Genomic DNA, 24,258 nt, shown 5'->3' on the forward strand with positions numbered 1-24,258 from the left:
AGGAAGGGGAGAAGTGGGGGAATTGGGGGTATGACTAAGGTATATATGTATGAAATTGTGAATGAATAAAGAAAACGAATATTATGGGGCTTTGGGGAATCCTGTTTTGGGGTTTAATAATGAAGACACAGAGACATCTACATAGTTTAAGGCTGTAGCCTTTGGCTGGGGTAGTGTCTCACCTGGCCTGTGACAGCCTGAATTCTCCTGTCCCTCCATGTGGTTCTCTCTCTACCTCGCTGCTTCGTTCCTGTCCATGTGTCTGTCTCCTGCCTCTGTCCTTCTGCCCCATCGCTAGTTCTGCCTTCTCTCCTGCTGCAGCCCCAGCTGCCAGCGCTTTTTTGAACCACACTCCTTTCTCAAACAGCAAAGCTGTTAGCTTAGTGGGAGAGGTTCCAGCGTTTACACATCTGAGCTGCCAGCAACGGGCTAAGCCCAGTCCATATCTTATTGCTGTCTTTTGGACAGATTGAGGGTGACAAGACCTTCTGTGATCATTCCCATTGCAGCTTGCAGGTACTAGATCACAGAGATGACATTACCAAATATCGTGCCAACACTTGGTGCTGCCCCCCCCCCGCCCACATTAACAATTGAAAACCCAGGTCACACCTACATAGCATTTGATGCAATATGTGTGGGGTAGGCCATCCAACACAAGAAGAAGAAAAAAACACAACAAATTCTGTTTATCCTCTGTAAAATGAGGCTGCTAAGCACTGCCCACTTTGTGGGGTAACCTCAGACTTAGATTATCTTAGATTCATAGGCTACGAACCACGGGCTCAGGGCTTCCTTTCTGGAGGTAGCTGATAATAAATCTGCAGCAGACGATCACTCACTGTGATGGAGAATATGGTTGGGCAGAAAGGCCTTCCTTGTGGTTCTCTGAGCCAGGGGGGAGGGGGTGGGGGGAGGGAAAAGCCATCACAGACCCCTCATAGACCTCAGAGGCCCAGGGACCCTGAAGACTCTAGAGAGGAAATGTGCTGAAAGGAAGTGACCCAGAGGTGCTGAGATGGTGGGACATTCTGAGTTGTCAACTGTGGTCTGGAATCTCTGCCACTCAAGTAGCTAAGGTGGATTACAAGTTCACAAGGCCCGTTTGAGCTACGAGTAAGTTCAAGGCCAGTCTGGGTAACTGAGATACGAAGGAAACTCAAAATGTATAAAGTGGGATGGGGGGCTGTGGGGCAAGCCGTGGCTCAGTGGTTAACAGCACTGGCTGCTCTTCCAGAGGATCCCAGTTTGATTCCTAGTGCCCACACTGTGGCTCACAATCATCTAACTTCACTTCCAGGGAATCAGAGAACTCCTTCTGACCTCCACCTAGTTTTTTGAGACAGGACCTCCCTACTTAGCCCTGGCTGTCCCAGAACTCTCTGTGTAGACTAGATTGGCCTGCCTCTGTCTCCCAAATGTTAGAATTAAATTGTGTGCCACCACGCCCAGCTGGTTGTCCCTTTTCTAAGGGACTCTCAAGTAATTGAGGGAACAGAGGAAGCTCTGAGAAATTCCTAGTTAGCGGCTGTAAGGTAGAAAACTGAGAGGGCATTGCCGGGCGTGGTGGCTCATGCCTTTAATCCTAGCACTCGGGAGGCAGAGGCAGGCGGATTTCTGAGTTCGAGGCCAGCCTAGTCTACAAAGTGAGTTCCAGGACAGCCAGGGCTAGACAGAGAAACCCTGTCTCAAAAAAAAAAAAAAACCAACAAAACAAAAAAAAAACTGAAAACTGAGAGGGCTCAGTGTAGGCAGCCAATGCCTAAAAGATGGCACCAGTTTCCGGTACACCGTGGCCGTAAACAACACCACTGCGCAGGCGCTAGCCCGAATCTGGTGCCAACCCTCCTCCCCCAGTGGGTGCATGCAAATTAAGGTGCCAGCAGACTGACCAATCCCAGGAGGACACGAAGCTTTTCCCTGTGCTGGGGTGTATATAAGGCGTCCTCCCTGGGTGCCAGGGGTTCCCGTAGCATCGAGGCGTTCCTGCAATAAAGCTGTTGAGAATCTGACCAACCGTGTTGCGTTTTCCTTGCTGGACGAGGTGGGCGCAACAAATTGGTGGCTCACACAGGGACCCGAGGATCTCGTGGATTCAGAACTCTTTTTTTTTTTTTTTTTTTTTTGTTTTTTTCGAGACAGGGTTTCTCTGTATAGCTCTGGCTGTCCTGGAACTCACTTTGTAGACCAGGCTGGCCTCGAACTCAGAAATCCACCTGCCTCTGCCTCCCGAGTGCTGGGATTAAAGGCGTGCGCCACCACCGCCCGGCGATTCAGAACTCTTAAGCTGAGGAATGGCAGTACTAGTAAGTCTCCCAAATTGATCCCCGGTTAAAAGGGGGAATATGTTTTTCTCGCCCGTGGACCCAGTGTGCGTAGCTCTTATCCTTGTTGTTTCGTTTTTTGTAATTTCTGGCCTCTGCTTTTGTTTGATAGAAGCAGTTAAGGCAGGTCAGAAAATTCTTACGGAACAACAAGAAAGTATGTCAGAGGAAGATAGAAAATGCATAAGCAAAAGAAAGAAAGAGGGCGAAAAAGAGAGAGAAAAGGAGAAGGGAGAAAAGGCAAATTCAAAAGAGAAAGGAAATAATGAGAAAGAAAAGGAAATAGCAAAAAGATATCCCTCATTAAAAGACAACAATAAGTTCAGCAAGTTCTGACTCCAGTGACTCAGAGCTTGATAAAGATGAGGAAGTTGACCTAGAAGAAGAGGCAGCTTGGTATGACAGGGATAGGTATGACCCAGATTGGTCATACAAAACTAATCCTTTAAAAAAGGGGGAGGGGTCGGCTGGCAAAAGAGTAAAATTGAAAGTGCTGACCACTCCACCTCTTAACCCTGAGTATACAGGAAAAAAGGAATCCACAAAAGCTGGTAAACAAGGTACCTCATTTTGCCCAGAGGTTTGGAAGGAAGTTGGACTGACTTTCCCTGTCTTCTTAGATGGCCAGGGACGACAGTATCATGAGCCAATAGATTTTAAACCTATTAAGCAACTGGCTGAGTCAGTCTGTACCTACGGGGTGAGTGCAGCTTTTGTAGTTGCATAGGTTGAGGCGCTTGATAGATATTGCCTCACCCCAGGGGACTGGAATAATATTACTCGGGCTTGTTTGTAGTCCAGACAGTATTTAGACTGGAAGCCCTTGTCCTATGAATATGCAAACAGTCAGGCAGCAGCAAATTTAGCCACAGGACAAGATCCTCAGAGACACTGGGATGCAGACATGCTTCTGGGTTTAGGATGTTTTGCTTTAGATCAAACAAATTATCCTGAAGCAGTCTATGCCCAAATAAATGAGGTAGCTACCAAAGCCTGGAAGGCATTGCCGAACAAAGGCACAGTCTCAGGCAATCTTACAAAAATCTTGCAGGGTCCCACAGAACCATTTTCAGATTTTGTAGCACGCCCCATTGAAGCAGCTGCTAGAATTTTTGATACAAGACCCAGATACAGCTATGCCTTTGGTGAAGCAGCTAGTATATGAGCAATGTACTAAAGAATGCAGAGCAGCCATTACACCCTATAAACATAAAGGTTTAGAAGTATGGATGAAGGTTTGCAGAGAACTAGGGGGGCCGTTAACCAATGCAGGCCTAGTGGCAGCCGTACTACAGCTGGGCAAATTTAGCAATGATGCTTGTTATAAGTGTGGCCAAAGAGGACATTTTAGAAGAAACTGCCCTGAAAATGAAAAATGGGCCGCATTAGATAAACCTAGACAGCCAGGCTTATGCCATAAATGTAGGAAGGGAAAACATTGGGCTAATGAATACAGATCAACAAAGGATATAGAAGGCCAACCATTACAAGCAGGATATGGTGGCACCAGGCCAAAAAACGGACAACGGGGCCTACGTCCCCAGGGCTCTCAAATATATGGGGCTCTTCAGAAAGACCAGAAGAAACCTTGGCCATCTCTCCATCATCCGAGAGACCACGGAGAGCCACTACTGGCTCCGCATGATTGGACCTCCACTCCACCACCAGACTCGTATTAACCCCACAGATGGGGGTACAGCCCATAGATACAGATTTTAAAGGCCCCCTTCCCAAAGATACTGTAGGACTATTGCTTGGCCACTCATCTTCTGCTTTAAAAGGATTCCAAATTACCCCTGGAGTGATTGATCCAGATTATACAGGGGTTGTGAAAATCTAAGTGGCCTCCCCCAGTGGCATTTCAGCTATCTCCCCAGGAGATAGAATTGCTCAATTATTACTGTTGCCAAGTTTGCATAAATATTTTCCAGCAAATAATAAAATAAGAGGAGGGAGAGGACTAGGTTCTACAGGTTCTCGGTTCACTTTCTTATCAATGGAATTAGGAGATCGCCCCATGTTAACTTTGGAGGTTGAAGGACGATCCTTTCTGGGGTTGTTAGACACAGGTGCAGATTGCAGCATCATCTCCACTCATGATTGGCCACCAAAATGGCTTTCGCAAACCTCATCTCAAAGCCTCTGTGGTCTAGGTTATGAGACTGCTCCCCTTATAAGTGCTAAGGAGCCGGGCGTGGTGGCGCATGCCTTTAATCCCAGCACTCGGGAGGCAGAGGCAGGCGGATTTCTGAGTTCGAGGCCAGCCTGGTCTACAAAGTGAGTGCCAGGACAGCCAGGGCTACACAGAGAAACCCTGTCTCGAAAAACCAAAAAAAAGAAAAAAAAATAAGTGCTAAGGAATTGACTTGGAAAAATGAGGAAGGTAAGTCAGGGAAATTTTATCCTTATATTGTGGATATTCCTGTGACCCTATGGGGTAGGGATGTCTTAACCAAAATGGATCTTAGACTAACTAATGAGTATTCACCACAAGCCAGAGAAATTATGTCTAGTATGGGCTACACTCCAGGAAAAGAGTTAGGAAAGCCATTACAAGGCATGACTATGCCAGTGCCTGCAAAGTTCAAACAAGATAAAAAGGGATTGGGTTTTTCTAGGGGCCGTTGAGGGTGGTATACCCATTACTTGGAAAACAGAGGAGCCTGTATGGGTTCCTCAATGGCCTCTTTCCTCTGAAAAATTAGTAGCTGCCAGAGAATTAGTAGAGGAACAATTGAAATTAGGACATATTAAACCTTCCCAGTCACCTTGGAATACACCCATATTTGTGATTAAGAAAAAATCAGGCAAATGGAGGCTCCTGCATGATCTTCAAGCCATTAATAATCAAATGCAGATTACGGGCCCCATACAGAGGGGTCTGCCTCTACTTTCTAGTTTGCCCAAAGAGTGGCCTATTATAATCGTTGATATTAAGGATTGTTTTTTCTCTATTCCTCTTGCATTGTGTGATAGTGAGCGCTTTGCCTTTACTCTTCCTTCTGTAAATAATAAAGAGCCTGATAAACGGTATCAGTGGATAGTTTTACCTCAAGGGATGGCAAACAGTCCTACTATGTGTCAGCTTTTTTTTTTTTTTTTTTTTTTTTTTTGGTTTTTTGTTTTTCAAGACAGGGTTTCTCTGTGTAGCCCTGGCTGTCCTGGAACTCACTTTGTAGACCAGGCTGGCCTCGAACTCAGAAATCTGCCTGCCTCTGCCTCCCAAGTGCTGGGATTAAAGGCGTGCGCCACCACGCCCAGCTATGTGTCAACTTTTTGTAGGAGAAGCCCTACAACCTCTCCGTGATGCATTCCCAAAATTAAGGATAGTACTTTATATAGACGATATCCTTCTTGCCTCAAAGAATAAAGAAAGTTTAGATGAAGCCTATATTAAGCTAGTAAAAGAATTCGAAATGAAACAATTATTTATAGCTCCTGATAAAGTTCAAATGGGAAATTTAGGAGAGTTCTTGGGTGCTCGAATTACTCCACATTTTATTACACCTCAAAAGATAGAATTACGTAAAGATCATTTGAAAACATTGAATGATTTCCAGAAGTTGTTGGGAGATATAAATTAGATTCGTCCATATATGAGGCTATCAAATTTTGAATTAATCCCTCTTTTTGATATATTGAAGGGCGATCCACAGCTTTCATCACCTCATGCTCTCACCACTGAAGCCCGAGTAGCATTAGAAAAGGTAGAAAGGTGTTTAGAAAAGGCCAAGCTGTATAGATGGAAAGAAGGAGAGGACATCCTCCTATGTGTTTTGAAGACATTCCGTCAACCAACAGGAGTGTTGTGGCAGTCAGGTCCCCTATTGTGAATTTATCCTCATGTGTCTCACAATAAAACCCTTGAATATTATCCCATTGCTGTAGCTCAATTAGCGATTTGGGGCATTAAGTCATGTATTCAACATTTTGGAGCACCCCCTCAGAAAATCATTACACCTTATAATGTTAATCAAATACAGATCCTAAGTTCTTTGATAGATGATTGAGCCCTATTGTGCTGTAGTTTTGATGGGGAATTAGATAATCATTATCCCAAAGATCCTTTGCTACAATTTTTTTAGTGAACATCCAGTGATTTTTTCCAAAAATCACAGCATCTAAACCCATATCGGATGCATTGGATATTTATACAGATGGTTCTAAAACAGGTGTTGGTGCCTATGTAGTTAATTATCAAAAACCCGTTCTTTTTCAATACAATCCTGGCACCCCGCAACTTACTGAATGTAAAATTGTGTTGGAAGTATTCAAAGCTTTTAAGGAATCTTTTAATCTAGTCTCTGATTCGGCTTATGTAGTAAATGCAGTGCGTGCATTAGAAATTGCAGGACCCATTAGACCCACCAGCCCTGTGTGCACCATCTTATTAGAGTTACAAAAATTGATTTGGAAAAGAACACATAAATTCTTTATTCAACATATTCGAGCTCACTCTACCTTGCCAGGCCCTATGGCTGAAAGAAATGCCTTAGTGGACGCTAGCACTCGCATAGAATTTATTTTTCACGCCACCCCACTGGAGCTTGCAAAAGATTTTCATCAATTGTATCATGTTCCTCCTGCCACACTTCAGCAGAACTTTGATATCTCTCGAGCCTCAGCACGAGATGTGGTGTTACAATGCCCACAGTGTGTACAATTTCACCACCCTCCTCATATTGGTATTAACCCTCGTGGATTGATCCCTTTAAAACTGTGGCAAATGGATGTTACTCATGTCTCAGCATTTGGAAGATTAAAATATGTTCATGTTTCAGTTGACACCTGTTCAGGTGTCATTTTTGCCTCCCCCATGTCCAGTGAGAAATCCTGAAACGTGGTTGGCCATTGCCTAGAAGCCTGGGCAGCTTGGGGAAAGCCAGATAGTTTAAAAACTGATAATGGCCCCGCATATACATCAAAATCATTCCAAACCTTTTGCAAAATAATGCAGGTTAGTCACTCTGCTGGCCTTCCCTACAATCCACAGGGCCAAGGCATTGTGGAAAGAGCACATCGAACCTTAAAAGAACTCTTACAAGGGGGCTGGTGAGATGGCTCAGTGGGTAAGAACAACCGACTGCTCTTCTGAAGGTCCAGAGTTCAAATCCCAGCAACCACATGGTGGCTCACAACCATCCATAAAGAGATCTGACTCCCTCTTCTGGAGTGTCTGAAGACAGCTACAGTGTACTTACATATAATCAATAAATAATCTTAAAAAAAAAAAAAACTCTTACAAAAACAAAAAGGGGGAATCGCCGATGGCCAGCCACCCAAAGAACAATTATCTTTAGCCCTCTTTACTTTAAATTTTTAAATTCTGGATGAACATGGTCATTCGGCTGCAGGTAGGCATGCGATGACCTCGCCTATCCTTAAACAGGATGTCAAATGGAAAGGTGTCTTTTTTTTTTTTAATTTATTTATTTATTATATGTAAGTACACTGTAGCTGTCTTCAGACACACCGGAAGAGGGAGTCAGATCTTGTTACAGATGGTTGTGAGCCACCATGTGGTTGCTGGGATTTGAACTAAGGGCCTTTGGAAGAGCAGTCGGGTGCTCTTACCTGCTGAGCCATCTCACCAGCCCCTGGAAAGGTGTCTTAACTGGAAAATGGTATGGCCCAGATCCCATTATTTCGAGATCCAGGGGAGCTGTTTGTGTTTTTCCACAGGGTCAAGAACACCCGATTTGGGTACCAGAGAGGCTGACGCGAAAATTGCTCCCCCCTACAGAGATATAGATTGTAATAGTTCTGGAAGGACATGTTTTTTAGCAGAATGTTGGCAGGGTATACTGCTGTGGTTGTGAAAATTCCCACCTTTGTGCCTATAGTAGATTTTGAAATATTTGCCACCTATGCCCATTGGTGCTACTCACTGAGTGGTCCAATTTGAACCTCTTTCCCTCAAATCTTTGCTTCTGTTTGAGAATGAGTTCATTCACCAAGAAATTAGGATAGAGATGGTCAATATTGTCCACAACATAATTACACTTGGGACATCTATTATTGTCCTCCAAACTCTGATGAATACACTTGTAGCAAAAGCTGAGGCCACATTTTGTCATGTATGCCTCCTCAGTCATATCAAAGCAGATGAGACTCTCTCTTATTTAATAGACTTAGTTCAAGAACAGGTTGAAGAATTGTATAAAGTTGTACAAGCTAATTTCTCTCAGTCTCTTGAACAGAGTTGCCTCTTATCTGAGTACCTTAAAGGAAATTGGTCGGCTAAAGCGGAGCAGTTGTTCAGAAAGCTGCTCCTCCAGATTGCCAAACTCAACAGCACTCAACTGGACCCCATCACCTTGGGGGACTTCACCTCCTGGATCACCAATGCCTTCTCATTCTTTAAGGAATGGGCGGGAATGTTGGCCTAGGGTTGTGTCTCCTGGGTTATGTCTTTTGTATCTGGCTATTGTGTCGACTCAAATGAGAGCACGCTCAGTATAAGGCAGTGGTGTACCAAGCATTGATGGCGATTAAAGATGGCGCATCTCCCAATGTTTAGCTGGCCTCTTTAAAAAATTAAGAATTCACCCTAGGTTGCCTGGCAGTTGTAATCACACAGATCCACGGTATCCAGTGACAGGCAACTTTCCTTATGCACAGACCAACCTAAGACACGGGGCCTGGAGGCGATAGGGTAACCCTATGACGGGTAAGGCTGTGACATGAAAGGATTGACCTAAGACAGGAGCCGTGGCTGATGGACAGACTTGCCCAGACCTAGTCCAGCATCATATTATTAAACAAAAAAGGGGGAGATGTAGGCAGCCGATGCCTAAAAGATGGCACCGGTCTCCAGTACACCTTGGCCGTAAACAACAGCACTGCACAGGTGCTAGCCCGAATCTGGCGCCAACCCCTCCCGAGCAGGTGCATGCAAATTAAGGTGCCGGCAGACTGACCAATCCCAGGAGGACACAAAGCTTTTCCCTGTGCTAGGGTGTATATAAGGAGTCCTCCCTGGGTGCCCCAGGGTTCCCGTGAGGCGTTCCTGCAATAAAGCTGTTGAGAAGAATCCGACCGTGTTGCGTTTTCCTTGCCAGTCGAGGTGGGTGCAACAGCTCAGGGCAAGTGTGGGGGGAGTTGCTCGTTAAGCCCCGCCCCTTCCCTTAGATGGGCTCTGATTGGTCTAGAGTCAGGGCAGAGCCGCAAAAGCTATTTAAAAATGCTAACCTGGGTCCCAGAGCCGTAGGTAACCTCAGAGATCAAGTGAGCCCTCCCTGCCCCTTCCCCCAAACACACACACAGTTGGAGGATGTTAGACAACTTGTGTGACCTCGTAGGTATTTTCTGATCCTTAGTCAGCTCCTCCCTCCGAGGATGGAGCAGGGCTTAGGGCAGCTTGCATATCTGAGGAAGACCCTGGGCTTGCTCGAAGTCCAAGTCTTTGAGGTTTGGAATGTAGCCCAGTGGTAGAGTGCCGTGTGGCAAGGCCCTGGATTCATTTCCTGCCTAACAAAGGCAGTATGAAGAACTATTAGATTATATTTGTTTATGAGCAGAGAGCAAATGCTTGCCAACATGCAATGGTGGAGGTCAGAGTTCAACTTCAAGAGTTGGTTGTCTCTTCCCACCACATGACTCCTTCGAACTTGGATCATCAGGCCTTTATCTGCCGAGCCATCTGATCCATATTAAGTGTGTCAATCATTTCAGTTTCCTTTCTGAATACGGAGTTGACGGGTCTTTCAACCATGTACTTAGTGCTGACCAGGGCAGGGATTGAGAGTTGAAGACTAAAGAGGTGCCTTTAAACTGGGCCTGGCAACACAGGTCTGTAATTCCAGCACTCTGTGGGCAGAGTTAGTAGTATCACTGCAAGTTAGACCATCCTACGCTATGTAGTAAATTCCAGGCCAGCCAAGGCTTCTCAGTGAAATTCTAGTCTTTAACTAGATTAAAAAAAAAAAAGCCAGGCATGGTAGTGCATGCCTTTAATCCCAGCACTTGGGAGGCAGAGGCAGACAGATTTCTGAGTTCCAGACCAGCCTGGTCTACAAAGTGAGTTCCAGGACAGCCAGGGCTATACAGAGAAACCCTGTCTCGAAAAACAAAAACAAAACAAACAAACAAAAACAAACAAAAAGAAGACAGAAACTAAGCAAGATGGTGCACACCTATAATTCCCAATGGTATATATAATAGGAAATGTTTTCTATTTCTATCCTCCCATGCTACTGATTTTTCATTTTGTTTTGGGTTTTTTTGTTTGTTTGTTTTTGGTTTTTGGTTTTTCGAGATAGAGTTTCTCTGTGTAGCCCTGGCTGTCCTGAAACTCACTCTGTAGACCAGGCTGGCCTTGAACTCAGAGATCTGCCTGCCTCTGCCTCCCAAGTGCTGGGATTACAGGTGTGTGCAACCACTGCCCTGCCCCCCCCCCATGCTATTGTTATACTAAGATTTCAAAGCTCAGAACTTTGACACTGATCAGTGGGATTCTGAAAAGCCAATGGCACAAGCGCTGGCTGCTTACAGTTCAGTCAGAGGCTCAAGCTTTTAAATCCCCTGTGGCTGTCTTGTGAGTACAGACTCAAAGGTGCGTCTCACTGTGTGAAAAACATCCTGTCAGACTGTGTGTCCAGCCCTGTGGACTGGGGGAAGAATGTTCGTGCCTTTCAATCCAAACCTATAGCTTTTGCTAGGTTTCAAAGGAATGAGTCTACTCCTGCTGTCTTTCAGATACCTGCTAACTGATTTTCCTAAAGCTTAGATTTCAATACAATGTTCAATACTAATATGTATTCTTTTGTAAACTAAAATCCACATAAGCATCAGGAAATCAAACAAGTCTTTTTTGTTTGTTTGTTTGTTTGTTTGTTTTTCGAGACAGGGTTTTTCTGTGTAGCCCTGGCTGTCCTGGAACTCACTCTGTAGACCAGGCTGGCCTCGAACTCAGAAATCGCCTGCCTCTGCCTCCCGAGTGCTGGGATTAAAGGCATGCGCCACCACGCCCAGCAAAACAAGTCTTAAGACCTGTATCCACCTGCCACAGATCACAGGGACGACAGATAAGGACACCATGTGCTCTTGAAAATGAGATTTCCGGTTCTTCTCTAATTGAGACATCTGCAGTTGGGGTGTCGGTGAAAGTTGTCTCTTCCTGTGTGAACATGGTTCGGACCAAAGCAAACTACGTCCCAGGAGCCTACAGAAAACCGGTGGCTTCTCAAGCCCCTAGGAAGGTGCTTGGCTCCTCCACCATTGTCACCAATTCTTCAAGTTCGTTGAGAAAATCTGAAAATAAGCATGCAGGAGGGAACCCAGTCTGTTTGTGTGTGCCCAATGCCCAAGTGACAACAAGGCATCAGGGAATTCTTCAGGTTGTCCCTAAAGATTCTAAAAAATAGAACCAGATACCTGAAGAAGCAGGAAGCAGTGGCTTAGGAAAAGCAAAGAGAAAACCGAGTCCTTTGCAACCTGATCACAGAGATGATGAAAATGAATAGAATTTACTCATCTGAATAATGTCTTCCGTTTTTCTACATTACTTACGTGCAAATTCGGGTAAATGAGTTTGTCCAATTGGCTTGTTGATGGGAAAAAAATTAGGATAAAATTTAGTCATTCAAAAGAAACCAGATATAAGAATGGAGAATTTTTTTTTTTTTTTTTTTTTTTTTTTGGTTTTTCGAGACAGTGTTTCTCTGTGTAGCCTTGGCTGTCCTGGAACTCACTTTGTAGACCAGGCTGGCCTCGAACTCAGAAATCCGCCTGCCTCTGCCTCCCGAAGGAATGGAGAATTTTTATAATTTGTACATTTGAATTGCACACTTACACTTATGCCCTATGCTCCTCCTTTCTCACCTGTTAAAGCTTCTTGAAGTCAACCTTACCTGACACTAATTACCACTCTACAGTCTTTGCTTAGATTCTTGTACTGATGCCACTTTATGGGCCTTGGTTATGGAAATGGTGCCTTATTGTTATGCCATGTTTGCTTTAAAATTTTGACTTAGTCTTTTTTACATTAACATTTTCAATATTAAAAAAAAGAAAGAAAATGGGATTTCCCCCTTGGTCTTGGGAGTCCTTAATTTCCCCAGTTGCTAGGCAATGTTAACTTCTGTCCCTAGTCTAGATTTGTCTCAGCAGATTTTCACCTGGCTGGCAGACTCCACCCAGGGATCACCCATGGACTGAGCTCTGGATTTGCTGAGAGCTGATGTTGCCAGCTGATGGGATTGCTCCCCGCCTGCGGGCTGGATCAGCTAATCAGATGCACTGCCCAGACTTTGACTAGCCTCTCACCCTTCCTGGGCTCCGGATAACAACATCCTGATGTGAGCTGGAAGCAGTGACCATTGTCCCACCTAACAGGCTAAAATGCTAAGTCAAAAGGAAGGACACACCAGTCTCACTACCAGCCTGATCTAGCCTTAGAGTTGACATTTTATGTCCCTTGCATGATAAACTTCACTTCATGGTTTATCCAAAACTGCATTAATGCTCTCCAACCTATGATTTTGAGAGCATAATACAATGCCTTATATAATAGACAGGAGGCATACTATCAAAGATTTGATTCGGGTATATAAATACAGAGGGACTGTTGTACTGACATCCAGGCAAAAGAAACACATTGAGAGTGCCCCCCCCCCATTTCATTTTCAGACTCTATTTAATCATAGGGAGAAGCCGGATTCCAGGTCCCAGGCCCTGAGGGAGCCAGGGTCTTCCCCACAGCTGAACAACTTCAGTTGTAAACAGTTGTCTGAGTCCCCACATCTCTGGGACAACTTGTAAGGAGACAGTTGTCTGGGTCCAGCCATCTCCAGGACAGCTTCTCCATCTTGCCGTCAGGGTCAAAGGTCATGTTCCCAGGCCTAGGAGTGAGCATCTATCCCATTTCTCAAAACCTTTTCTTAGTTGTCTGTGAACTGGTAAAGAATATAGAAATTTCTGTTCTCTAAACCAAGGTGCACACGTTATAAAAATATGTAACCGATGGCCTATTATTCCCTAACTGACTATGTGAACTTGCCCACTCCTTTGTTTCCTTATCATTCTAAAATTATGGTCCAGAGTCCAGGAGGGGACCTGGCTAAAAAGCTGAATTAAGGACCTTGAAGCCAGATAGCCTGAATATAACTCAATCTCCAGTGGGTACTCCCTTGCCCAACCCATGATGTCAAAATAAGACTGGATAACCCTGCAGCTCCTTGTGCCCCCCCAGCTCTACCTCCCACCCCCCACTTTGTGTTCCCCTCCTTTATATGTGTTGCACACGTTCCCTTCAGGGACAGGGTTCAGATCCTGAACTGGCTGCCTCCCTGCGTGCTCAAACAGTAAAACTTGCATTTTTAAGCTCCTTTTTAACTTAGAAGCGAGTTTTCTTGGCTTCCACCCCAAACCCAACGCACCACATGTATGCCGGGTACCTGTGGAGGCCAGAAGAGGGCACTGGATCCTCTAGAACTGTCGTTATGGGTGGTTTTGAACTCCCATGTGGATGCTAGGAACTGAACCCCGATTCTCTGCAAGAGCAACAAATGCTCTTGGGCCCCGAGCCATCTCTCCAGTCCATAGAGAGCTTGTTTTAAAATAAAGGAACTGGACGTGTGTTATATTCCGAATGCCAGCACTAAGGCGGCAGAGCAAGGTGAGCATCTGTGAGTTAGTTCCAGGTCAGCCTGGTCTACTGGTCTATATAGTGAGACCCTATTGAGAAAGAAAGGCAGGGTGAACACAGAGAAACTCAGCTACTCGAGCCTTTGGAATCCTATGGGCCCACCTTTCCTTTGCTGAGGCCTCAGTTTTCTGTAAGATGGGTCTTCTGTTCCATTCACCTCCCAGCAGGAATAACAAAAACCCTTCCAGCATTTAGCACAGCTCCACTGAGGCCAGCCCTGCCTCGCTGCAGTCCTAGCCTGGGGTCCCAGAGGATCCCAGGGGGTCCCAGGAGGGCTTCACCTGGGGACTGGAATGAAATGAGGTGGGGCCCGAGGAGCAGCTGTGTAAAGAACAGAATCAGCCGGGCGTGGTGGCGCACGCCTTTAATCCCAGCACTCGGGAGGCAGAGGCAGGCGGATTTCTGAGTTCGAGGCCAGCCTGGTCTACAGAGTGAGTTCCAGGACAGCCAAGGCTACACAGAGAAACCCTGTCTCGAAAAAACCAAAAAAAAAAAAAAAAAAAAAAAAGAACAGAATCATCCCTGCCTCACCTCGAGGAGGTCTGAGGCCTTACCTTCTCCCTCATGGCTGGCAAGACTGGCATGTGGTGGAATCATGCCAGAACCTGCTTTAGGCTTCAGTGTGTCTCATATCACTGTGTCAATAAGGGGGTGACCTGTGTCCCCTGCTTCTCTTCTCTACTGCAGAGGACACCCCACATACACCAAATTCCTCTCAAAAGAGTCCCTGCTTTCAGACCTCAGAGAAGATGAGACACAGCCTAGGGTAAAGGCTCAGAGTCGCTTGCAGGGATGGTTGAACTAGTGGGGTGTGAAGTGGGTTGCTGGGTCCCCTAGTCTCCTGGGATAGACTCGCTTTTAACCCTTAAGCCCACATCATTAGGCTGTCCTCACCTCCCTCATTATGTCTACCTGGATATTCACTTGTGTGTGTGTGTGTGTGTGTTTAAGGCAGAATCTCATGTCTTGAACACCAGGCTAGCCCTCCAACTTGATACATAGCCTTGAGCAGCCTTGAATTTCTGATCCCTCTGCCTCTACTTCCTGGGAGTGGGTTATAGTGTGCAGTTCCAACCCTGGCTATCAAGGCATTCACTGGTTTATTTTGAGACAGGGTCTTACTATGTAGCTCAGGCTGGCTTTAAACCCAAACAGTCTCTTGAACCACCTTCCTGCATGCTGGGGTTTATTTATTTATTCCTTTATTTACTTACTTATTTGGGTTTGGAGGGACAAAGTCCATGATCTCAGGTTGGCTTTTAGTTATCAATATATTTTTGCATAGCCTCATAATCCTGCCTCCATGCCTCACTTATACCTTATACCTTATCTTTTCTTCCCTGCACCAAAATGCCTTGTGAGCAAATGAACCTAGTTGCTAACCCTTCCTCCCCATTGGCTCATCCGATCCTCTTCCTTTTGTACCTCCTGCCCAAGGTCTTGGTCTACTTGCCAGTGCATTTCTGGCACTATGAGTGACTGGCGGGCTGACTGGCAGGGCAAGGCCACACACAGCCTCCGCCCCTTGATCTCATTCCTCTCCAAGTAGATTCCTTGCCAATGACGTGGAGGAGGATGCGGGGAAGCCTAAATTTGAAATCTCCCCTACGGGTCCCAGGAGAAGCATGGTGTTCTTGAGAGTTCTTGAGCACTGGGGATTCTCTGAGGCCTTGTGTGGGCTTTGGAGCTGCAATGAACTAAGAAGAGGTGAGGTCTGGCTGGGGTGTTGAAGTTGGGTGTCCACTGCTGTTCACAGTCTACTCTGCCCTTCTCAGATCATGGCTGAGCAGCCAACTCCTGGGTACCATCAGTACTCGTCAAGTACCTTTTTTTTTTTAAAGATTTATTTATTTATTATATGTAAGTACACTGTAGCTGTCTTCAGACACTCCAGAAGAGGGCGCCAGATCTCGTTGCGGATGGTTGTGAGCCACCATGTGGTTGCTGGGAATTGAACTCTGGACCTTCGGAAGAGCAGTCGGGTGCTCTTACCCACTGAGCCATCTCACCAGCCCCACTCATCAAGTACCTTGATGAAGGTACTTGGTGAAAGGAGTCAAGAGCCCCTCCCCACTGGGCGCAGCCACTGGCCCCTGCACCACAGCGGGCTTGCGGGTGGTGCGGGGCCGGGGCAGGGGTCAGGGATTGGCTTCTCTGCCTTCTGAGAGTCATTGTTCTCGCTACCAAAATGATCTCTCAGTGGTCAGAAATCTCCCAGGTGATGTTCTTGTACCCTCAGATGGGACTGGAGCCAGGCACCTACACTTCTGAGTTAGAAGCCAGAAGCTGTTTGGAGTCAATACTGGACCGAGAGAGAGAAGGGCATATGGGCTGGGTCTTGCTCAGCCTCTTCCTAGCTTTGTGGGCATGATAGGTTTCCCAGTGCAGTCCCATCACATCCCCTACCTGCATCTTCCCCAGCCCTCCCTTAGCTCTAGCTGATGACCTCCACAGAATCAAGAGCTGCTTGCCTGCTTTCTAGTTGAGCCATGCTCTGCCACGGACTGTCTGCCCTCCTGCCCGTGGGCCTCAGGATGGCAGTGTTGACTCTGCCCCTCACTTTCCTCTTAACACGAAACGCACCCCACTCGGGCCTCCGCTCCTGGAGCACTTGAGCGTCTGATGAACCTGGTGCTGCTCAGGTCCCGGCTTGGTTTCTTGGCCTCAGGGGGTGGGGGAGGGTCCAGGCAGTAAAAGCAGAGTACCAGCTCTGCTCTCCTCCCCGCTGGTGGCCAGTTGCTGTCATCCGGAGCCTCAGTTTCCCTTCTGTGACATTTCTATTCCTATATCTTCAGGGTTAGGACTGTTTGTAAGTGAGGCATGGCGGCCAGATAGAGATGCATACCTATAATTCAAGTGAGGCAGAGGCAGGAGGATCAAGAGATCAGAGTCACCCTGTGTGACCTGGTGAACTTGAGGAACAGCCTGGGCTACTAGACACCTTGTCTGAAAACCAACCAACCAACCAACCAACCAACCAACCAACCAACCAACCAACCAGATGAGACAGACACGGTTCCTTCCTGTGGCTGCCGACAGCTGCTCTGCATTAAGTGTTATAGTACAGTTTACAGTTCCTGCTCCAGAGACATTGTGAGAACCCAAAAGGGAGAGTGACCGGGAGAGTGACCGTCCGTGCTGGGAGGAGAGTGACCGTCCGTGCTGGGGGACAAGCTCCCTGGCAGAATCCATGCTGCACCACAGGTTCAACCCTCAGAAACCAAAGCAAACTCCAAAAGTAAATTTGTTAATGGGGAGGGAAAGGCTGCTTAGAGGGGGTGACATTTAAACTGAACACTCATGGGAAGATGGTCCCACGCCAGGAGTGGTAGCATGGCCTGTAATTCCTGCACTTTGGAGGTGGTTCTAGGAGTGATTCCCAAGGGGCAGAGGGCAGAAAGCTCAGAAGCTGGGACCTTAGAAGCCAAGATGAGGACTGCAAGGCGTTTCTTTCTGCCACTCCCTCCTCCCCTCCCTTCCCCCTTTCTCTCGTTCTTCCCTTCCCTACCCTCTCTCCCCACTCCCTCCCTCCCTCCCTCCCTCCCTCCCTCCCTCCCTCCATCCCTCCCTTTCTTCCTCTTTTTGTTTTGAGACAAGACTCTTGCTATGCCCACACTTGCCTAAAACTCACTATGTAGCCCAGGCCGGCCTTAAATTTACATCAATCCTTCTGCTGCAGCTTCCCAAGTGCTGAGATTACAGATGTGCAATCACATGAGTGTGTTTGTGTGTACGACTGTGTGTGTGTATGACTCGTGTGTGTGTGTGTGTGTGTGTGTGTATGACTGTATGTGTGTATATGGCTCTGTGTGTATGTATGGCTATGTGTGTGTATATGACTGTGTGTGTTTGTGTGGTTGTGTGTGTGTGTATGACTGTGTGTGGTTGTGTGTGTGTATGGCTCTGTGTGTGTGTGTGTATGACTGTGTGTGTGTATGGCTGTGTGTGTGTGTATGACTGTGTGTGTGTATGGCTGTGTGTGTGTGTATGACTGTGTGTGTCTGTGTAGCTGTGTGTGTGTGTGTGTGTGTATGACTGTGTGTGGTTGTGTGTGTGTATGGCTCTGTGTGTGTGTATGGTTGTATGTGTGTGTATGGCTGTGTGTGTATGACTGAGTGTGTTTGTGTGGCTGTGTGTGTGTGGCTGTGTGTAGATCAGAGAGTAACTTTCAGGACTAGTTTCTCTCCCCCCACTGTTGGCTCCAGATCTCAAACACACTGTAAGACTTTTACAGCAATTTACCCAATGCATCACCTCAGTGGTCCCTCATGAATTTCTTATGATGTCCTCTAGAAAAAGAAAACCTAAATATAAACAGACATATATGTGTATGTATCAGATATTCATATATGTATGAATATAGTATACAAATGTTGACCTCTGATTTTGTCCCTAACACACAGCTCCTAAAATACACACAATTTTCTGTGTGATAGAATTTGTCCCTCAAAGAAGTCCTTGGATTATTCACAAGGCAAGCATGTGGGATTCACACTAATGAGGTTACAGGGCCAGGGCTGCTCATTTTAGAAAAGCCCATCTTGGGACTTGAGAGATGACTTAGTAGTTAAAGTGCACTTGCCCAGAAATTGAGAAGACCAGTGTTTAAATTCTCAGTGATCAGGCATGGTGATCGGGCATGGTGATCGGGCATGGTAGCTTGCCTACGATTCCAGTTTTGGAAGGCAGAGATGGGATCCCCAAAGCAAACTGCCTAAGGAGACTAGCCAGCCATTTGGTGAGCACTGGGTTTGACTGACACCCTGCCTCGGCAGGGAAGCTGGATTTAGAATGATTCTTGATGTCAACCTCTGGTCCCCACATGTCCACAGTGAGCTGAACCCTCCCACATCAACCATTAATCAAGACAAGATCCCAGGGACTTGTCCACAGGACAGTCTTTTTAAAAAGATTTTTATTTATTTTTCTCCCATACAGTGCATCCCGACTGCAGTTTCCCCTCCCTGCTCTCCCTGCAGCCTCCCCAGGCCCTGCAGGAGCATCTCACCGAGTGTTTTCTTAGTTAAGATTCTCTCTTCCCAGTTGTCTAGGTTTGTATCAACTTGACAGAAACAATCTGTTTAAGACAGAAAGTTGTCGCCGGGCGTGGTGGCGCACGCCTTTAATCCCAGCACTCGGGAGGCAGAGGCAGGTGGATTTCTGAGTTCGAGGCCAGCCTGGTCTACAGAGTGAGTTCCAGGATCAGCCAGGGCTACACAGAGAAACCCTGTCTCAAAAAACCAAAAAAAAAAAAGAACGTTGTCACTTGGCCATCCTGTTTGTGGATGACAGCTGAGGGTGAAAGAGTTATCTGTGAAGGATCCTTTAACCTGTGTGTTCTACAGAAGCTCTGAAAGCTAAAAATGAAACAGGGGGACCTCTGGCGGGGTGTGGTTCTGCTAGCTGAAGATAGTTTACCTTGGGAATTCTGGGGACTCTTTTTTTTTTTTTTTAAGATTTATTTATTATATGTAAGTACACTGTAGCTGTTTTCAGATAGTCCAGAAGAGGGCATCCAATCTCATTAAAGATGGTTGTGAGCCACCATGTGGTTACTGGGATTTGAATTCAGGACCTTTGGAAGAGCAGTCAGTGCTTTTAACCGTTGAGCCATCTCTCCAGCCCGGAATTCTGGGGACTCTTAAGAGAGCTATGTAAAAGCCAGAGCTCCAAGAGAGGGGGAGGCTGCTGCTCCCCCTGCTGCTGGGGTTTGAAGTGGTCATAAGCAAACACACAAGAAGAAACTGGATATCCAGGAACTTGCCACTCTCAATCAGCAGGAAGTAGCCTAACAATATCAATGCCCCTTGCCCCTCTCCCTTTCTTTCTCTCTTACCTAGTGTTGGGGGGCAGATGGGATTGGGGTGCAGTGGGTGGTAGGTAAAAGAACCGACCAATAAAATAGCCAATTCAACCCAGCCTCATCTCCTTAGCCCACCCAGGGGCTAGAGTTGCATTTGATATATCCCCATTTCCCAAGAACCCCTCCCCCATCTGCCAGTAAGTTCCTGTGGATTTAACAGCTTTAGTGAGGTCTACTTGACACATAACAGATTACATATTTAAAATGAGTATCTTGTTTCAATATGTCATATATCTATGAAACCTTTATAGTCAGAAGAATAAAGAGGTCACCACCACCCACCACCCACCACCCCCAGCCAAAAAAAAAAAAAGTTTTCTCAAGGTCCTTGGCAATCCCTTCCTCTCACCCTTTTCATCCCAGTACTTCCCTCACCATGAAACACTACAGTAGTGTGAATTCCCTAGAACTTCCCCTTGCTTCCTCATGGGTGTTTGAATGAGCATGGCCCCCATAAGCCTATATGTTTGAATACCTGGTCCCCAGTTGGTGGGATTGTTTGGGAAGGATTAGGAGGTGTGACCTTGTTGGAGGAAGAGTGTCAAAAGTCCATTCCATTCTCAGCCACCGCTCCTGTACCACCCCTCCCTGCCTGCTGCTGTGCTGTCCACCATGACGGTCATGGGCTCACCCTCTGAAACCATAGCCCCCATAATGGCTTTGTTTCTTTGTTTGTTTGTTTGTTTTCCAAGACAGGGTTTCTCTGTGTAGCCTTGGCTGTTCTGGAACTCACTTTGTAGACCAGGCTGGCCTCGAACTCAGAAATCCGCCTGCCTCTGCCTCCGGAGTGCTGGGATTAAAGGCGTGCGCCATCACTGCCTGGCCCATATGGCTTCTTGTCTAAGTTGGCTTGGCCATGGTAAGCAACTAAGACATCTGCCCCTCCCCCTCCCTCCCATTCTTCCTGCTGGGGCTCGAACCCAGAGCCTCGTCTATATTAGGTTTTTGTTTGTTTGTTTTTAAGACGGGATCCTGAAGTTTCAAACTTGTCATGTAGCTGAAGATGACTTGAATTCCTGATGTCCTGCCTTTACCTCCCAGGCGCTGGAGCAAAAGAGCACACCACCAAGCACTTTAAGCTGTGCTCGGCATTGGATGGAGGGTTTGAATGGTGGTTTGAATATGCTTGGCCCAGGAAGGTGCAGTATTAGGAGGTGTGGCCTCGTTGGAGTCAGGGTGTGGGCGGGGCTTTCAGAGTGTAGGCGGGGCTTTGAGATCTAGTGCTCAAACTCTGCGCAGTGTGGAAGAGTCTCTTCCTGGCTGGCTTTAGATCAAGATGTAGAACTCTTGGCTCCTCTAGCACCAAGTCAGCCATATGCTGCCATGCTTTCCACCATGATTATAACGGACTGAACCACTGAACCTGTAAGCCAGCACCAATTAAAGGTTTGTCTTTATAAGCGTTGCCTCGGACGGCTGGAAGGATGACTCAGCTGTTAAGAGCACTGACTGCTCTTCCAGTGGTCCTGAGTTCAATTCCCAGCAACCACATTGTGGTTCACAACCATCTGTGATGGGTTCTGATATGCTCTTCTGGTGTTTCTGAAGACAGCTACAGTGTATTCATATACATAAAATAAATAAATCTTTTTAAAATTAAAAAAAAAAGTTGCCTTGGTCATGTCTTTTCATAGCAATAAAACCCTAAGACAGCCGGGCGTGGTGGCGCACGCCTTTAATCCCAGCACTCGGGAGGCAGAGGCAGGCGGATTTCTGAGTTCGAGGCCAGCCTGGTCTACAAAGTGAGTTCCAGGACAGCCAGGGCTACACAGGGAAACCCTGTCTCGAAAAACCAAAAAAAAAAAAAAAAAAAAAAAAAAAAACCCTAAGACAGAGAGCTTTGTGTGTGCTAGACAAGCCCTTTACTCCACTGAGCTACATCCCAAGCTCCATTTATTTACAAATTTGTTTCATTTTATGTTTATGGTTGTTTGCAAATGTGTGCACCATTTCGGGCAACGCTCACAGAGGCCGGAAGAGGGCGCCAGAGTCCTTGGAACTAGAGTTACAAGTACTCACGTGGGTTCTAGGAGCTTGAACCACACACAGTCTTGCTGCTCTTGCAGAACCATGAATTCAAGATGAGTTTATGTTACACAAGCAAGGCCGCATCTCAAAAGCTAAGGAGACTTGCAATTTTCCATTTTTGTGCTCTGCTTGTTACAATTGTTGAAACAATATAGACACAATGTTACTCTCTGAAGTCCACAGTTCACCATCAGGTTCATCCTTAATGTTGCTGATCTGAGGGTTTACAGATAGAGAGCCATGCCCCGTATCCACCACGACTGTAGCTTCCTGGCCTTGAAAACATCCTGTGATCCGTCCAGTCAGCCCTTACTTCTCATCTTCTGCTAACCAGTTATCTCTTCATTTTGTCTTTTTTCTTCCCATCTTTTCCAAGAAAGTCTAAGGTTCAGAATTGTTCAAGATACCACCTTCTCAAGAAGGTCTTTAAGAAGGCTCAGTGGGGGGCTGGTGAGTGGTGAGATGGCTCAGTGGGTAAGAGCACCCGACTGCTCTTCCGAAGGTCCGGAGTTCAAATCCCAGCAACCACATGGTGGCTCACAACCATCCGTAACAAGATCTGACGCCCTCTTCTGGAGTGTCTGAGGACAGCTACAGTGTACTTACATATAATAAATAAATAAATAAATCTTAAAAAAAAAAAAAAGAAGAAGAAGGCTCAGTGGGTAAAAGTGCTTGATGCCAAACTTGGCAACCCGAGTTTGACTCCTGGAACATACTTGGTAGAAAGAGAGAACAGAAACATGGACACTAACGTGACTTATACATGCCCCTTGTTTCAAAAAAAAAAAAAAAAGGAAAAAAAAAAAAGTGAATCGGTCTGGAGGGCGTTGCCTGAGGACCAGTTTGTTTCTGCAGCTTAAAAGTAGCCTCCAGCCGGGTGTGGTGGCACACGCCTTTAATCCCAGTACTTCTGGGAGGCAGAGGCAGGCAGATCTCTGAGTTTGAGGCCAGCCTGGTCTGCAAAGTGAGTTCCAGGACAGCCAAGGCTACACAGAGAAACCCTTGAAAAAACAACAACAACAAAAGTAGACTCCATATCCCAGCTTTCATGCTGAGGCTGGCACTACCCTCAGTGATCATCTCGTCAAGTGCATTTCCTGGTGTGACAATGAAAATGGGGATAGAACCAAGGTGGTGGCACTTAGGGTCCACATGGCTTCCAAAGAGTAAGGACCTCTGGGCCACCAGGTCAAGTGGGATCAGGAGAGGAAGAGAGAGAGGGCTTTCTCTGCTGGGGGTGTCCCTGCCCCTATTCAGCACCCCAACACACAGAACATCCCCTCCATATAGTACTGCATCATAGGTCAGCAATAATGTTTGGGTCCCTCCAAAAGGGACACTTGCCACCTTTTTGGCTTGAGCCATCCTTTTCTGTCCCTGGATTTTAAATTTTTATTTATTTATTTATTTATTTGTTTATTTTGGTTTTTCAAGACAGGGTTTCTCTGTGTAGCCCCCTTTGCAATCCTGGAACTTTCTCTGTAGACCAGGCTGGCTTCAAATTCACAGAGATCAGTCTGCCTCTGCCTCCAGAGTACTGCCATTAAAGGCCTGTGCCACCACTGCCCTGCTACAACATTCTTTGATGGGGTTGCCCATGTCTCTTGTCCCCTCCAGCCTACCCTTATTTAACCTTCTTTGCTTGTACAATTCTGAGCCACCTCCAATAGAATGACATCTAAACTAACGGGGCTTAGCGGTAAATTCTGTAATCACAGCAGTTGAGAGGTGGCAGCAGGAGGCTCGGGAGCTGAAGGCCAGTCTCAGCTACATACAGTTCAAAGCCGGCCTAGGCTGCGTGAGACCTTATGTCAGGGAGGAAAGAGATGGAGAAATAGCTTGGCAGCTCTAGAGGGCTTGCTGCTCCTCTAGGGTGCTGGGTTCAGTTCGCAGCCTTCACATCAGGCAGCTCTTTGATTGCCTGTAACTCCAGCTCTTGAGGGTCTGAAACCCTCTTCTGCCCTCTTGTGTTTACTTGCATGCACGTGCACACATAAATAAAACAACAAAAATCTGAACCCCTGCATCTGCCTAACCCTGCCACTCTCCCCTCTTTTCTCCCCGGAGTAAGCAACACCCGCTACACCTCAGGTCCTCTACCTGCCTAGGCTTTCTTCAGGCACCACCCTACCTCTCCCCCCGCCCCCGGCCACGAGCATCTCCCCACCCTTGCCATAGTCCCTATGTTTGATCAGCGCCTTTACTGACACCTGCATTAGATGAGGCTTCAGTCGGGGAAAGTGTGTGGACCAACCCTTCCTCTCCATTAACGATGAAGGCAGAGGCGTCTTCATCAGCTCATGCCCAGCTGAGCAAAACGCCCAGGTGCGAAAGTTAGATGCAGTCAGCTCTTAACTTTTGGAGTGTCGAGGTGCCTAGAATCCCAAGAAAAG

At 46.6% G+C, this 24,258-nt stretch overlaps 1 pseudogene; it reads left to right on the forward strand.

The window, feature by feature from the left end:
• The first annotated feature begins 11,452 nt into the window (after positions 1 to 11,452).
• Positions 11,453 to 11,788, forward strand: LOC110285214 (PCNA-associated factor pseudogene; annotated as a pseudogene).
• The last annotated feature ends 12,470 nt before the right edge of the window (positions 11,789 to 24,258 follow it).

Source organism: Mus caroli, unplaced genomic scaffold, assembly GCF_978045245.1.
Source record: "Mus caroli unplaced genomic scaffold, Mus_caroli_1 scaffold_20, whole genome shotgun sequence".
Classification (NCBI taxonomy): Eukaryota; Metazoa; Chordata; class Mammalia; order Rodentia; family Muridae; genus Mus; species Mus caroli.